Source organism: Panthera leo, chromosome A1 (assembly GCF_018350215.1).
Source record: "Panthera leo isolate Ple1 chromosome A1, P.leo_Ple1_pat1.1, whole genome shotgun sequence".
Classification (NCBI taxonomy): domain Eukaryota; kingdom Metazoa; phylum Chordata; class Mammalia; order Carnivora; family Felidae; genus Panthera; species Panthera leo.
The window spans coordinates 180075139-180092919 of NC_056679.1; the positions used below are offsets into that span (position 1 = coordinate 180075139).

Sequence of the window (17781 nt, forward strand, 5' to 3'; positions counted from 1 at the left end):
ATAATAACAATAGCTCATATGATTAACTGATACTATGTGCCGGTGCTGTGCCAACCCACAATAACCCTCTGAAGCAACCCGTTATCAGCCATATTTCACAGATGTCCAAACTTAAATAACTAGCCTGAGGTCACATGGTTATCAAGAGGCTGGTTTTTTTTTTTAATTTTATTTTTTAAATTTACATTCAAATTAGTTAGCATATAGTGCAACAATGACTTCAGGAGTAGATTCCTTAATGCCCCTTCCCCATTTAGCCCGCCCCCCTCCCACAACCCCTCCAGTAACCCTCTGTTTGTTCTCCATATTTAAGAGTCTTCAAGAGGCTGCTTTTAAAGTCCATTCTCACTGCTGTTTCTGGTTTCCAGCAACATGATAAACTAACAAAGGGCTGCTGGCTCCCTCACCACAGTCCGACCCTGGAGGAAAAATGAAAGTGATAAGGAGCTGGATGAGTCTGAGGTCCTGTCAAAACTGTGAGGAATCCCTCTGGAAAGCCAGAAGATGGTTGGGTCCCAATGGAGATGGAAAACAGTAGCATAGGGAATAGGAGGACAGCCAAGTGCCAACCAGGTGACAGATTCTAAAGAGGGCCTTAGAGCTGCTCTTTCCTGCATTTCCATGGGGGCTGAGGGTAGGACTGCCTGCCAGCCAGTGCCTGGAGACAGAGCAGCAGCAGGGCACTGGCTGGTCTGTGAACCAAGAACAGCAGGTGCACCCAAATGGCCTGGCTCAGGACACTCCTCCCTGCCCCACAGCCGGAGGACAAGGGGATGTCAGCCAAAGAAGACAGCTCTTGGAAAGAGCAGTGCCCAAGGGTAAGTACGGCCAGGCTCCTCAGGGACAGGGAAAGAAGCAGTGGTTAGTTCCAGGCTGGAAGGCCAGGGCACTCATCTTGAGGTGTACACCCGAGCACACATACTCACATTCTTAAAACTTTGCAGAACACAACAGGGGCCAATCCTTTCAGCCCTCCGCCTGGACACACATTCCCAACCAAGGCGATGAGCCCCCAAGGGGAAAGCTGGTGTGTGTGATCACAAATTAGAATAACCAAGATGAGCAACACCACAAAAGAAAGTCAAAAGGGTAGCCAATGAATATCAGATAAAGCCCAGCTGAAGGGCCAGAACAGACAATTCAAATAAGCACAACAAATATCTTCAAAAATATAGAAGAGTTTGTAAAATGACTCAAGAACAAATACTCATGTTGAAAAATAATTTAAAAAAATTAGCAAAGCTGGTTTGCAAAATAGTAACTGTTTTAATATCAATTAAATATTAAAATATTAAATTAAAAACCAATGCTGTTTTTTTTAAAAAGGAACTTTATAGATTGGTTGAATAACAGAATGCAGAAACTTATTTTATTTATTTTTACTTCTTTTTTTTTTTTAAGAAACTGTTTCTTTCCTGTCAACCTTATTTCCATTTTGTTTGCCTTTATGGGAAAATAGCTCAAGACCACTCAACGGTTGTTCCTACCCATTCAGTGGCCTGAATAAACTTGAAGAATGAATTAGTGAGACTGGAAATTCCAGTCAAGACAATCATCCAGAGGAATAACTGGGAAGAGATGAAAAAATAATAAACTATAGAAGAGAAGCTACGAGACATATATGGAAGAGAGAAGCAGACCTGTCAGCATTTAGATAATAAAAATCCCAGAAGGGGTAAAAAATAAGCATAGGTAAGAAAATATTTGAAGAAACAATAACTAAAATTTTTTCCCAAGATTAGAAAGAAAGAATAGACTTTAGATTAAAAGATCTCACAGTGGGGTGGCTGGGTGGCTCAGTCAGCTAAGTGTCCAACTTTGGGTCAGGTCATGATCTTATGGTTCGTGAGTTTGGGCCCCACGTTGGGCTCTGTGCTGACAGCTCAGAGCCTGGAGCCTTCTTTGGATTCTGTGTCTCCCTCTCTCTCTGCCCCTCCCCTGCTCACACTCTGTCTCTCTCTCAAAAATAAATAAACATTAAAAAATTTACAAAAAACATCTCGTAGAGTGACAAACAGATATGTATAAATAAACCCACTCTTAGTCATGTTAAAATGATAGCTTAGGATATCAAAAACAAAGAGAAAATGCTTCCAAAGAGGAAGAACAGATCATCTCTTAAAAGCAGACAATGGAATTCTGAAAAACATTTATTCCAATGTAAGTATGTATATATACATATACATATATAAAATTTATATATCACATAATGTATAATTATATATGTAAATAATTATATATTTGTATCTCACCATTTATAAAGCACAGCTTGATTTTCACAATGTGAATACATCTGTGTAACTAACCCTCATATTAAAAGGCCCTTTTAATTGGCCCTTACCAGTCACCATTTGTACCCCACAAACAACTCCATCCTAACTGCTAACACCATGAATTAGTTTTTTTCTATTTTTGAATTTTACATAAATATATGCACACTGTATATACTAATTTGTATCTGGCTTCTTTAGCTCAACATATGTTTATGGGAGTTATGTGTTTGCATCCATGTAGCAATTGTTCATCTATTCTCACCGATAATAGAGCAGAGTTTCTCAACCTCAGCAGTGCTTATATTTTGGGCCAGATATTTCTTTTATGGGATGACTGTCCTATGCAATGCAAGATATTTAGCAGCGTCCTCAGTCTCTACCCAGTAGATGCCAATAGCAATCCTCTTCCCTCTCCCAACAAGTTATGAGAACCAAAAAAATATCTCCAGACATTGCCAAATGTCTCCTGGGAGGCAACGTCGCTTCCAGTTAGAAACATTGCTGTATTGTAGAAATATAGGAAAAGTTTATTTATCTGTACTACTGTTGATAGACATTTAGGTTGTTTTCTAATTTGGGACTATTATGAATAATACTATTATGAAGAAAAGCAGTATTTTCAAAAGTTTTAAAGGAAAAGAGCATCAAAACTGGATTTTTTAAGTTTATGTCTGTCTGTCCATCCGTCCATCCGTCCATCCATCCATCCATCCATCCACCTATTTATTTTAGTAATCTCCACACCCAGCATGAGGCTCAAACTCACAACCCTATGATCAAGAATCACATGTTCTTCCAACTGAGCCAGCCAGGAACCCCTCAGAATTTTAATCTATATAAAAAGTGCCAGTTTTATCACTCAAAACAATATTCTCTTTGGAAATATTCTTTGAAAATTCTTTTGTAGTTAGTATTCCAGCAAGAAGAGAAACAAGGGGCACCTGGGTGACTCAGTCAGTGAAGCATCCGACTCTTAATGTCAGCTCAGGTCATGATCTCATAGTTTGCAGTATCAAACCCCACATTTGGCTCTGTGCTGACAACATGGAGTCTGCTTTGGATTCTCTCTCTGCTCCTTCCCTACTCGTATGCTCTCTTGCTCTTGCTCTTGCTCTCTCTCTCTCTCAAAAAAGGAGGAGGAGGAATAAGAGGAAGAGGAGGAAAAGGAGGAGGAGGAGGAGAAGAAAGAGAGGAGAAACAAATCTATATGAATGCTACAAGCTATATGTAAAATAAAGGTGAGTAAACAGCGTAGCAAAGTATGCTGTTATCTAAAATAGGAAAAACAACTTCCACTTCTGGGTAGAATGTAGGAGGTTGAAACAGGCCAACCCTGACACTAACAACTATTAAAACCTAGACAGATTACCCAAAAAAAAAAAAAAAATCACATTTTCCAGATGTCAAGGACTTTAGAATAAGGACTGAAAGGACTAAACACTCCACAGAGGAGAGAACAGTTCACTGGAGAGCTATCAGATCAGCAGCTGATACACTCCCCTGGCAGCATTTGCCACATCGGGACATGGGTGGAGGACCGGGACTTGGCCCAGGCAGACAGCCACTACTGGGGGAAAGGGAAACCATCAAAGCTTTCTTCTATTGCTGGTGGCTAGAGTGGAAAAAACAGAAATGAGGAGCCTTCAGACACACTTGATTTTCCTGACCACAGGTTTGCGGACTCCAAAGCAGGAGGGCAGGAGGCTAAATGAGCTGGGCTAAAAGCTTCTGAAAGTCAAATAAAATCTGATGCAGGGGCACCTGGGTGGCTCAGTCGGTTAAGCGTCCGACTTCAGCTCAGGTCACAATCTCACGGTCCGTGAGTTCGAGCCCCGCGTCAGGCTCTGGGCTGATGGCTCAGAGCCTGGAGCCTGCTTCTGATTCTGTGTCTCCCTCTCTCTCTGCCCCTCCCCCGTTCATACTCTGTCTCTCTCTGTCTCAAAAATAAATAAACGTTAAAAAAAAAATTAAAAAAAAAAAATCTGATGCATATGCTAATCCATAAAACAAGTCTTAATAAATGTAACAGGACTGAAATTATACAAAGTGTGTTCTCCAACCACAATGGAATTAAGTTAGAAATTATTAGCAGAAAGAAATCTCAGAATTGCTCAAATATCTGGAAATTAAACAACATATCTCTAAATAATCCGTGGGTCAAAGAAGAATTCCCAAGAGAAATTAAAAACCATCTTGAACTGAATGAAAACACAACCATAATGTCAAAATGTATGGGATGTGGTAGGGGTGCCTGGGTGGCTCAGTTGGTTAAGCATCCAACTTTCGCTCAGATCATGATCTCATAGTTCATGGGTTCAAGTCCTGTGTTGGGCTCTGTGCTGACAGCTCAGAGCCTGGAGCTTGAGCCCGCTTCAGATTCTGTGTCTCCTTCTCTCTCTGCCCCTCCCCTGCTTGTGCTCTGTCTCTGTCTCTGTCTCTCTCTCTCTCAAAAATTAATGTGTTAAAAATATTTTTAAAAAATTATGGGAGGTAGCTAAAACAATGCTTAGAGGGAAATGCATACCTTCAAATACCTATATCAGAAAAGAGGAAAGACTTCAATCAATAACTTAATCTTCCACCCTAATAAACTAGAACAAGGCCAACAACACCTTAGGAAAAGGTACAAAAGATCTCTTTGCAAAAGAAGATAACCAAATGTCTGATAAAAGGTACTCAGCTCTGCTAGTCATTAGGAAAATGCAAAAAACCACAAGGTAATACAAACCAACCAGAACCAGGACAAAAAGAAACAGAAAAATATCATGTGCGGGTGACATTGGTGATGGGGGTCTAAACTGACACACCTACTTTGGAGATTTGGTTAGCAGTATTGACCAAAGCTGAACTATACATACCTGACGAACCAGCAGTTCCACCCCCAGTGATATACTCAACAGGAATGCCTACCTCTGCTCACCAAAAGCCATGCACTAGAATGTTTATAGTAATTCTATTCATAATAGGAAAAACAAACAAACGAACAGAAAACTGGAAAATACCAAATGCTCATAAAAAGTAAAATCAATCAATAAATTGTAGTATGTCATATCATGAAACACTATGCAAGATACTACACAACAATGATCAGACTACAATTACATACAGCCACCGAAATTAATCATACCAAAAAAAGGGGTTAAGCATAATAAGATAGATACAAAAACATACATGCTGTATGATTCCTTGTATATAAAATGCAAAAATTGATAGGACAAAAAAGAGTAAATAAAAAAATATTTACTCTTTTAGAAGTAAGAATTGTGATTTACCTTAGTAAGGGTATGAGGAGTGATTGGTGATAGGCATAAGGAAAATTTGAGTGTTAGTAATGTTTTGGTTTTTTATTTCGCTAGTTACACCAGTGTGTTCATTTTCTGAAAATTCATTGAGCTGTACCTTAATTATATGTTTGCCTTTGTATATGCATATAATATTTCAATTAAAAATTTCAAAAAATCATGCAGTAAGTGATTCAGACAGGATTCAAACCCAGCCAGTCAGATTTAAGAGAATGAATCCTAAATCTCAATTCTAGATTCAAGGTTACACCATTCTCGAGAATGATTGAAGAAAAAATCTAAGTATATCCCTATGTTAGTCAGGGTTCTCTGAGGAACAACAATAGGATGTGTTTGGAGAGACAGAAAGAGGGAGAGAGCAATTTTTTGTTTAAGAAATTGGCTCCTGCAGTTGTCAGGGGCTGCCAAGTCCAAACTCTGCAGGGAAGGCCAGCAGGCTGGAGACTGAGGGAAGAGATAATGTTTGGGCTCAAGTCTGAAGGTAGTCTAGAGGCAGAATTCCCTCTCCTTCAGAGGACCTCTGACATTTTTCTCCTAAGGCATTCAGCTGATTGGATGAGACCCACCCACACTATATAGTCTAATCTGCTTTACTCAAAGCTTATTGATTTAAATGCTAACCTGTAAAAAATGCCTTCACAGAAACATTTAGACTGGCTTTTGACCAAATATCTGGGTACTGAAGTCTGGCTAAGTTGACACATAAAATTGACCATAGCAATCTCTAACAATTCAAAATGAAAATTCTAGACAAAGTCTAGAGACAAAAGAGTGGAGACAAAAGAGAAAAGAGTTGTCGAGTGGAGACAAAAGAGAAAAAATAAGGGATGTGAAAACATGCTAATATTTTTGTCTTGTTCAGGAGGAAAATAGTGACAGTATTATGTTTAAGACATTATTAGGGAGGATAACTACAAATATTTGTCTTAATTCATTAAAAATAGAATGCATGGGGCACCTGGGTGGCTCAGTCAGTTAAGCGTCCGACATCGGCTCAAGTCATGATCTCGCGGTCCGTGAGTTCGAGCCCCGCGTCGGGCTCTGTGCTGACAGCTCAGAGCCTGGAGCCTGTTTCAGATTCTGTGTCTCCCTCTCTCTCTGACCCTCCCCCATTCATGCTCTGTCTCTCTCTGTCTCAAAAATAAATAAACGTTAAAAAAAAAAATTAAAAAAAATAAAATAAAAATAGAATGCATGTATTTCAAGCCAACAGAACAAAATTCAATTTAATGAAAGGAAGGAAAAGAAAAAAAAGAATAAAATATAAAGTGTAGTAAACATAAAATAAGAATAATTCATATATAATATGAATCTTAGTTTCAACAAAAGTAAACTCACTGCTCAAGAGACTATTAGATTCTATTTTTGAAATATCTATATCAAATATATTTCTTATAAGTTACTGGTAGAATTTATGTCTACAAACAGCTAAGCAAATTTTGAAAAAGAAGAACCAAGAAAGACTATCCACATTACTAGTTGTTAAGGCATATTTTAAACCACAATAAGTCATCAATGCATTGATATAAAGGAGCAAATAAACCAATGGACAGAATTAAGAGCTCAGAAATAGACCCAGGTATACATAGCAATTTGTTAGATAATAATAAATGGACATGGATGGATTTTCTTGGAGATGATGTTGGGAAAACCAGTTTACCATATGTGAAAAATAAAGTTGGATCTCTACTTCAGACCATACACAATGGTGAATTACAAAAAAGTAAAGGCATAAATATAAAAAGTAAAATTATAAAGTTAATAGAAACTCCTATCTGTGTGACCTGTGAGAAAGAACCTGTTAACACTCTAAAAGCAGACATTACACAGAGGAAAATATTACATTTGACTACACCAAAATTAGAGATTTCAGGGGCACCTGGGTGGCACCTGAGCATCTAACCTCAGCTCAGGTTATGATCTCACGGTTCTTGGGTTTGAGGCCATGTTGGGCTCTGTGCTGACAGTTCAGAGCCTGGAGCCTGCTTCAGATTCTGTGTCTCCCTCTCTCTCTGACCCTCCCCCGTTCATGCTCTGTCTCTCTCTTTCTCTCTCTCTCAAAAATAAATAAATATTTAAAAAAAATTTTTTTTAATTAGAGATTTCATAAACAAAATACAGATGAAAAATTGGGAAAAGATACCTGCAATATTTAAAGTTGGTAAGAGATTAATATCTACAACACTCAAAAATTCCTTCAAAATCAACAAGAAAAGAACTGGAAACCCAGTAGAAGAATGAGCAAATGGTATACACTTAAATTTACCGAGGAGGAAACTTGAGTGGCTAATAAGCAAAAAAAGAAAAGGATAAAGGCCTAGGAGCTCCTGGGTGGCTCAGTGGGTTAAGCGTTTCAAAATTTTTGGTTTCTGCTCAGGTCATGATCTCATGGTCTGTGAGATGGTATCCCACTTCATGTGCTGTCAGCACAGAGCCTACTTGGGATTCTCTCTCTCCCTCTCTCTCTCTCTCTGCCTCTTCCCCGCCCCCCCACAAGAGCTCTCTCCTCTCTCAAAATAAATAAACGTGAAAAAAAAGTTTTAAAAAAAGAAAAAGTTAAGAAAAAGCCTAAATTTACTAGTAAAAAGCGAATTACAAACTGTCATTAGATATCCCATCAAATTAGTAAAAATTAAAAAGTCAGGAAATACCAAGTGTTGGCAAGGATATGGGAAAACACCAACCAATCCTCTTGCACTGCTGATGGGAGAGAATAACAGAACAGCTAAACTGGAAAGCAATCTGCCAGAGTTTTCATACTTGACCAATTCAAGATACATGTTTTTTGTGTGCTATGAACTGAGGAGTAGGTGATTGCACATAGCCATATGTCTATCTATCTGATTCCCACTGAGGCTTAAATTCATCATGATCTAATGTAACTCATCATCTTGCTCTACCCTCTCACTCCACTCCTCCTCCGTTTCTTGCATTAAAGTCCCTGCCAGGTTAATATTATCACCATCTACTTAGTCACCTAAAGAAGGTAACTTGAGTCAACTTGTACTGTTCCCACTCCCTGTGACTTTGGTCAGTTCTCCCATTTGATGATTCCACCTCTAAAGTGGTCTTGAATCCCTCCATTTGTGTCCATCCTTACTGCCACAAACGTAATATAAAATCTGGTTACTCCCCTTTTAAGTAACTAAAGTAGCCTCAGTCCTGCATCTTCCCCTTTCCTCTTCTATTCACAGTGCATACCAGCAGCTAGAGTGACCGTTCTAAAATATAAATGGGTTCACAGAACTCTCTCCTTAACAGTCCTTCACCAGTTTCCCAAAGTTCAAGTCCTTTAAGCTGTAAAGCACATCTTCACCATCTGCCTTCTGCCTCTCTCCAGCCTCAATGCTCTCCGCTCTTCCACATTCAACCCATGACCCTGAAACACCAACCTGGTGACACCATACTCTGTTCTTGCCTGGGAAGCTCCAGGGTTGGCCAATTACAAGGAAATTTGATTATAGAAATAATTATAATAGATTATCAAAATAAATGTCTATTTTTTACTGTATATATTTTTGTAACTTTGTATTTTTATATCATTACAATCTTAGAGAAATTTGCATGAACAATACAAAGAACTGCATACCCTTTACCCAGATTTATCAGTTATTTATATTTAGCCCCATTTGCTTTGTCTTCATAATTCTCTCTGTATTTTTTTCATGTCATTTTTTCTGAACTATTTGAAAGTACGTATGTTGGAGACATCATGGCCCTTTATCCCTACATATCTCAGAGTATATTTTCTAATAAGGACATCATCTTACACAATCATGTACGGTTATCAAAATCAGGAAATTTAATATTGATACCATACTATTATCTAATCTATAGATCTATAGTCCATTTTCAAATTTTATCAATTGTCCTAAAAACATCTTAAAAAAAAAAATGTGTATTTATTTTTGAGAGAGAGTGTGAGCCAGGGAGGGGAGAGAGGGGCAGGGGATAGAGGATCCAAAGCAGGCTCTGTGCCGACAGCAGAGAGCTGGATGTGGGGCTCAAACTCACAAACCATGAGATCATGACCTGAGCTGAAGTCGATGCCTAAGGACTGAGCCACCCAGGTGCCCTGTCCTAAAAACATCTTAACGTTTTGCCTGTTTGGAACCCAATCCAGAGCCACACATCTAGTTCTTATGTCTCTTTGATCACCTTTACTCAGCCTTTTATTGTCTTTCTTGACTTTGACGTGTTTGAATTGTTCAGGCCAGTTATTTTGTAGAACATCCCCCAACTTGTGTTTATCTTGTGTTTCCTTATGAAGAGATTGGCATTTTACATTTTTGGCAAAATACCACTGCAGGGACATGGTATCCCTTCTCAGTGCATCCTATCAGGAGGTACAGTTTGATCCAGTATTGGTGATGTCAACTTTATCATTTGATTAAGTGACAACTGTCAGGTCTCTACACCCTAAAGTAAGTTTTTAGCCATTTTATTTTTGCTTTAAACATAAATATGCACTCATTCACCAATCTTTTCATTCAGGCCAAGGATTTTTCTTTGAGTATCGGTCTGCTAACTGGATCTTTAAGCCATTTCCAATGCATTTCCTAGAATGCATTGTCTAAAACTTCCGATTTCAATTTCTTTAAAGAAGAGCAATAACTGGGGTGTCTGGGTGGCTCAGTCAGTTAAGTGTCTGACTCTTGATTTAGGCTCAGGTCATGATCTCATGGTTCATGAGTTTGAGCCCCGAGGTGGGCTCTGCACTGACAGCACGGAGCCTTCTTGTGATTCTCTCTCTCCCCCTCTCTCTCTGCCCCTCCTCTACAATTTCTCAATCTCTTTCTCTCTCAAAATAAATAAACTTAAAAAAAAAAAAAAGAACAAGAACTTAAAGCCACTGTCAAAGCAATCTGAGTGCTGAATTATTCTAGAGTTTGTATTTTCCCAGTCTTTTACTTTTTTTTTTAATGTTTTATTTATTTTTGAGACAGGGAGAGACAGAGCATGAACAGGGGACGGTCAGAGAGAGGGCAACACAGAATCTGAAACAGGCGCCAGGCTCTGTGCTGACAGCTCAGCTGTGCTGGGTGGCTCAGTCGGTTAAGTAGCCGACGCGGGGCTCGAACCCATGGACCGCGAGATCATGACCTGAGCTGAAGTCGGCCGCTTAACGGACTGAGCCACCCAGGCACCCCTTCCCAGTCTTTTACTTAAGCAAATTGACTTCATCTATTTTTTCCCAAAGTTTTCAACCTGGTTTTCCTGGTAACAATTCTCTTTTCATACTTAAGTTCATTGGTAGGTACAATTTTTAACTAATTTATATAATTCTAATAACAAGTGCAACTGGCATAAGCAGGTTTGGGAACAAATGCAACTGACTGATAGTGGTAATTAGCACACAAGTCAACTGATGGAAATAAAAACTATGGGTTTTATTTACTCCTATGTATGAGCATTTAAAATGCTGTAAGCATCTATCAATATATTTTTCAGGCAGAATGGATAGTGTGGGTTAATCTAGTAATGCAATTAAGTAGAAGTCAGTTAACAGAGCTTTTGCTAGAAATTAAACCTCCCAAATGGACAGACATGAGTTTTCAGATTGAAAAATCCCACCAAGCACCCAGAAAAATAAATTTAATCCATCATTGAGAAATGTCACTGTGCTGAAATAAGGAGAAAACCCTAAAAGAATCCAGAGAGGAAAAAAACAATATTCACCTACAAAGCAAAGAAAGTTGTAATTGCACCAGATTTTTCAATAAGCTTCAAAATTCTGATGGAAAATCATTTTCAGTCAACATTTATGTACAAAGATAAACTATGAACCAAGTATGAGGGAAGCCCAGCTACATAATCAGTTATGCAAGATCTCCCAAGCAATCTTTCTTATGGAGGTAGTGAAGAATATATAAGGAACACAGTAACACAAGGGAAGATGCCGAATCCAGGAAACAGAGGGCCCAACCCACAAGTGTGGGCAAGTATCAGCTGTCCAGATGAGAGAAGAAAGATGTAAGGAAGCAGAAGAGATGTCTCTGGTAGGGGGAGAGGGGAGAGGAGAAACAAAGTATTGAATGGAGTACCTGATGTCTCTGAACATTTAGAAATATTATTGATAGGCATTTGACAGATTTTAGTAGCAATGGGAATAAAGAGCAATAAGTACCTTGAAAACTAAGCAAATGACAAATACTGAAGGACCGCATCAACTAGAAAAAAAAGTTGTATAAAAAACAAGAAACAAAAAAGTATCAGAGCATAACTTTTGGCTGAACAAAGAACAGTATTTATACAGAATAATACAAACTCTGCCTATTGACTTAAAAACTCATGTAGAAGTAGAATGTAAGCTTTATGAGAACTGAAACCCGGGTGCCTGAGGCTCCACCTCAGTCAGTGGAGCATGCGACTCTTGATCTTGGGGCTTTTCGAGCCCCATGTTGTGTGTAGAGATTACTTAAAAATAAAATCTTAAAAAAAAAAAGGAAAAAAGAACTGAAACCTCATCCTAGTCACTATTATATCCTAGTATTTCGGACAGTGTTTGGTACATTGGAAATGTTTAAATGATGTATCTTGTTTTTTAATGATAGTATTTAGAGCTCAAAATTTTAAGTGAAGGCTAACAGAGTTTTGTTTTTTGTTTCGCTTTGTTTCGCTTTGTTTTGTTTTGTTTTAAAGATCTCTAATGCGAGACTTCCTGAGGCCATACAGAAAACTAGCTGGTGGTGTGAAGTCTGCCATTCTCCCAGGCACCTCATCCATATAAAAACATGTTCTCACAGACCGTCCCCACTCATCAGTGTCCCATCTTGGTGTCCCAGCCCTGGATATTCACAGCTGGTGGTCACACTGTGCTCATGCTGCACCCATTAGACTGATACATTGGATCTGAAGCTATGTCAGTCACTCTTGGTGGGGCAAATTTGTTGTTCCAAATGAATTTAGCCTATGTTAACAGACAAGAAAAGTTTCTGATGGATTCTGCCCCTTCCCCCCCAATCTGCATAGTTTGGTTCTACAAGTGTTTATTTTCTACACAATTGTAGATCTCTGATCACTAACAACATACAACATAATTTTTCCCAATGTTTATCCTTGTTCCCTCTGATTATCAACATAATAAATAAAGATTGCAGAAACCTTGGAAGAAGAAAAAGAAGTAAAATTAAAGTAAAAATAATGTAAAGAAGTAATCCTTCCATACACTGTATGTAACTAAATGGAATTTAAATAAAAACTTGAGGTAGGGGGAAGAGGTAATCCTTTCAAATAACCAGAGATAACACTATTAAACATTTTTTTTCTGAGCCCCTTTTTTTTCTTCTCGACATTCAGATTTTACTATTGTAAATATTATTTCATGCTTAGTTTATTAACCATCGGAAATAAGCATTTCTCCAATCATTAAAAACAAACCTATAAGCAATATGAAAGATTGTTTCAAACTTATTGCCCTTAAAAGAGCATTTTAGCTGCTAGGAAAACCCCTTTTTATAAAAATGGTAAGGGAACAGAATATTTCCTCAAAGTGCTGGTCCGTGGGAGGAAGTCCATGTGATACACTGGGGTGAGGCTTTACCACCTGGGGCTCCACACTCAGGCTTTGATTCTAATACTAGCCAATGACCTTGGAAGTTTCCTTATCTGTAAAATGGGGATAATGATATCTCCCTCAGAGTTATTAGAAAGATTAAAAGAAATATGGCATGTCAAGTGCTTAGCACCACACCTAGAAAAGAGTAAGGACCCAATGAATACCAACTGCCATCAGTCTCTTCCCTTCCATCATCATCCTAATTAAGGGTTAAGACAAGCAGACACTCCTAAAGCTTGGTTCCATCTCCTGCAGTTAAAATAGCATCTCAGAGCTTGTTGTCTTTGCTTATTTGATCCTGAATATTTCTGTTCCAATTAATACTTAGTTTCCTTTTGGAATGCTGTAGCATTTTGCCTTCCAAAGCCAGCGTTTAATTAATGCTTTCACCCATTCTGTGCCTTACCCTCTTATCCTTGAGAAATGTTAAAAATCTAACTGCCAACTTTGGCCGCAAGCCACATGTGAGAAAATAAACGTACGGGCTAAACATTCTTTGTTGTAAAATGAAAAGAAGAAAGAGAACTGAGTAAGTTCTGAGTGAACCATAACCTGGGCTGTATGCTTTTTCCACCAAAATTCTGCAGTGCAGGTATTTTACTCCTTCTTGGCAGATCAGAGAGGGAAAGCAAATTGCCCACAGTCACAGAGCTAGGAAGTGGCAGATTTAGAAATGGGAGCGAATTCTCTCAGATTTCAAAGATCTGGCATTTTCCACACTATCATGCCACCTCTAGAATGTGCACTGCCCAAAAAGGTTCAGAAAACACTCCACCATCATTAATAGTTGATACTTACTAGGCAGTCACTAGATGCCCAGTGCTCAATCTATTTCATGCAGGATCTCATTTAAGCCTTATGTTGGCACCATGAAGTAAAAGCAGGTATCATCCTTGAAGAGGAAAAGTGAGGCTCAGAGAACTGAAGCCACATGCTTGAGGCCATGATGCTATGAAGAGTCATTGCTGGGACTCCAACCCAGGTCCATGTGACTCCTGGGAGCAGGCTCTGAACCACCACACCCTCCTCCTTCCCTGTCATCCTTCCCTCTCTTGCCCACTCATAACATCTGGTTGAAAAAAAGGAAATCAATTCTTATACCCCAAGTTCTTCATATTGATTCTCTAACTCAGTTCGTAATTAGTGAACATGGAGTGAACATCCTAGGAACCAAGGGGAGACAAAGACAAAGTCCTTTGTAACAGGATTCCTGTTGTGTCCATCATTATCCAACTATGAGATCCCAGAAAGCAAACCCGGCTCCATGGTCACACTTTGCCAGGTCTCTTCATTGTCCCTGTGCCAAAAGCCATCCCAGTAGAGACAATATCAAGCATTACAATGAATTAAAATATCTTCAAGCCTGAAACTGTTTTCCAAAGAAATTGGGCCAAAGGCCAAACTTCGATCTTCTCTCTCCTGAGGCTGAGGATCTGATTCCCCTGAGACAGTTTTCTGAAAACAACAACAGACTCTGCTCCTTGATCAAAGAAGAGGCCAAGGACTGACAGGGGAGGATGTAACAGACAGGTTGCCAGGGTGGGGTCAACTCTATGATCCTGTGAGGGCTCCAGAATGCCCTGGGGACATCAGGCTACAATAGGACTCCTATTGAGACCATATTCTTACTTAGCTTTTTGTCACCTTGTCTTGCTTCCTCATTCCCCTCTACCTTTTTTGCTCCCTCAAAAAATTATTATTATTTTTTAATTATTATTAGTATTTTTTTAATGTTTATTTATTTTTGAGAGAGGGAGAGACGACAGAGTGTGAGCTGGGGAGGGGCAGAGAGAGAGGGAGACACAGAATCCGAAGCAGGCTCCAGGCTCTGAACTGTCAGCACAGAGCCCGATGCGGGGCTCGAACCCACGAACTGTGAGATCATGACCTGAGCCGAAGTCAGACGCTTAACCGACTGAGCCACCCAGGCACCCCCTTTTTTTTTTTTAATTTTTTTTAATGTTTATTTATTTTTGAGATGAAAAAATTGTTTAAACAATAAACCCCATCTCAGGTTCTGCTTGTAAGGAAACCAGTCCAAAACAGTGGGTACCAGAAAGAGTCCTAAGAAACAAAATGCATGCCACAGCAATGCCATTGCTAAGACTTCCACCTACAAAGAAGAGGCAGTGGTGAAGTTGAAGGGAACACCAGATAGTACAGTCCCTCTGGCATCTGAAAGGTCTGGGGCAAATGCTAACCAAACAGACCATGGATTAGGTGGTTCTTGCTAAGTTCTTCCAATGTGTTGAAGAAAGAAGATGACAGATTCATTGATAAACAATTCCAGAGGGCCTATTTGGCAATAATTTAAAGAGATACTTACGTCCCACAGCTTGCGGGCTACCAGAGCTGAAGAGCAGGCACAGGACTGCACTGTAAGAATGGCAGAACTTCAAAGAATGCCAAGTGCATCCCTTTACACCAAAGACAAGGCCCTGACAGGGAAAGAGGGGACACTTATCCTTGGGAGAGGCTATCTGTAGAGATAAACCAAGAGAGTCCTGAAGCCTGTGGACCTGCTGAAGTGTCCCTGTTCCCTTACTGGAAGATAAACACTCTACCTTGCTTAAAAATGAGTCAGGTGCTTTATAAAACAATATCTTCCCTCCTATAGATTTGTCCCACCTCCACTCCTGGCCACCAGACTGATCATGGGGGTAAAACCTTAGCATGGACCAACTCAGAAAATGCTAGGCCTACTGAGGAAAGAAAGGGATTATATATCAGATCTGGCCAATGTGCATAAACCAAACTTAGGGAGAATGTCTGTGGAGGATTCCAAGGGTGATAGATCAAAGCAGGTAAGATATAAGCTCGATAAGGTAGTTTGTTGATGTGAAGGGGTCCTCTCTCCAGTGCCACAGGATGGCCCGAGGGGTTGGTTCTAATATGCTGGTGGGAGGCTCTTGAAAGACTAGGAAAAGCAATGAGCCAAACTGAACAATGCAGAGATGCCACAGCTGCCATTGCAAACTAGAGGGGAGGTCTGATGAGCTCAGAGAAGTGGGCATGCTAGAATGGGTCTACCATATGAGACAGGAAAACCCACCAGCCAACCATGCTCCTTGGGAAGTCCTGGAGGACTCCCCCTTTACCAATGAGATAAGAAAGTATGAGTGAGTTTGGCAACAGTACCCCAAGAAGCTCCATCATGGCTGTCCTTTATAGGAGATGCTGCAACAGAACTGTGTTCCCCAGGAAAAATAAAAAAGTGAAATTCCAGAATAGCAAAGACAAATGGAAGCACTCAACCATATGACACAAGATGGGTACAATTACCATAAAAGGCAACAAGGGTGGAATAGTGGCCAGGGCTCCTGGACCTGCAGGCATCTAGATAGCTGGTTCATCGAACATAGTAATGTTGGGAGCAAATTAAGATAGTTAACTAGGGTATACACAATCAGAAGAGATCAAGAATGGAAGGAGCACAGAATGAGATCAGAGATACTCACAAGTATAAGATCAAGGCAATCACACAGGGTCCAATGCTCAGAAGGGCCTCTTGCTTGGAGTTCAATGCTCTGCACTTGCCATCTTGAACTTCTTAATAATTTTATCTTTGAATCTGCTTTGTAGGGGAAGTCCTATTAAATTAAGACAGTAAAGATGAACAGAGACTTGGAGTCTTGGTTCACAGGTAGTGCCACTTCCCAGCACCTCTCTGCCTCCTCTACTTCCTAACACCCTTCATTCTCCCCCACCTCTCCCTCCCTGCCCTGTCCAGTGATGGTAAAAGCCCTCTGCCCTTGGCAGGGGCCTGAGTGCAGACATTAGGAAAAGTGGGGTTGGGCAAAATGGTAGCTGTCCCTTCTTCTGGTTGGCAATGCCATGGCACATTTGGCAAGCATTGTGGCAAGAACAAGCCTCTCACCTATCCCCCATGCAGGTAACTGTATGTCCCAGAATGGAGGTTGAAATAAGCTTAGGGTCTCCTTCCACTGTGGGCTGCAGTGGGTAGCCTGTGGGAAGGGGAGGTTCCTGGCTCAAATTTCTCAGCCAAGATGCATCATGGCAGGTGCTGGTGTATCTTTCTGCCTTGCACACCCTCCCTTCCAATCTTCCTGGGTCTGGCTTGTGTTTGTGTCTTCTGACGAGGCACCTTCTGGGGATGAACCACAGAAATACAAATTAACGTAATTTTGGTGATATTTGCCTTTCAAATTGGCATTGCACAAAATGAAGATAAATGGTAAAATTCATGCTAATAGTTAAAATTTTTCATTTTCCTTTACTTAAAACCACATTAAATAGCAAATAAAAATACCATGGCAAGTTGAATAAAAATGGTAGAAAGAAGAAAAAGGTTTTATATGTTATTATCTCTCTGTTTTTTTTTTGTTTTTTTTTTTTTTGAGAGAGTGTGCACAAGCAGTGGAGAGGGGCAGAGGGAGTGAAAGACAGAATCTTAAGCAGGATACATGCTCAGCATGGAGCTTGACATGGGGCTTAATCCCATGACCCTGGGGAACATGACTTGAGTCAAAATCAAGAGTCAGATGCTCAACCGACTGAGCTACCTAGGCTCATACTAAATATATGTTAGTATCTGGACCTAAAAAATTATGTAACCAGTCCTGCTCACTCCCCATCTCCTGAGAGCACTGCCCCCCATAAATCACTTGAACAGGATCCCTATCCTTCT

At 39.9% G+C, this 17781-nt stretch overlaps 1 long non-coding RNA gene across 2 annotated transcripts in view; it reads right to left on the reverse strand.

Annotated features, from left to right (window-relative positions):
- Positions 1 to 295: 295 nt before the first annotated feature.
- LOC122224880 overlaps positions 296 to 17781 on the reverse strand; it is a 38136-nt gene continuing 20650 nt past the window's right edge. Inside the window, exons 3-5 of one of the 2 annotated variants that reach the window (XR_006204979.1) lie at positions 17011 to 17241; positions 16592 to 16723; positions 296 to 419 (exon numbers count right to left, since the gene is read on the reverse strand). This is a non-coding gene — a long non-coding RNA (uncharacterized LOC122224880). Of the gene's footprint in view, positions 420 to 15460; positions 15510 to 16591; positions 16724 to 17010; positions 17242 to 17781 lie in introns of those variants that run through there. The other variant, XR_006204980.1, reaches the window with a different exon arrangement.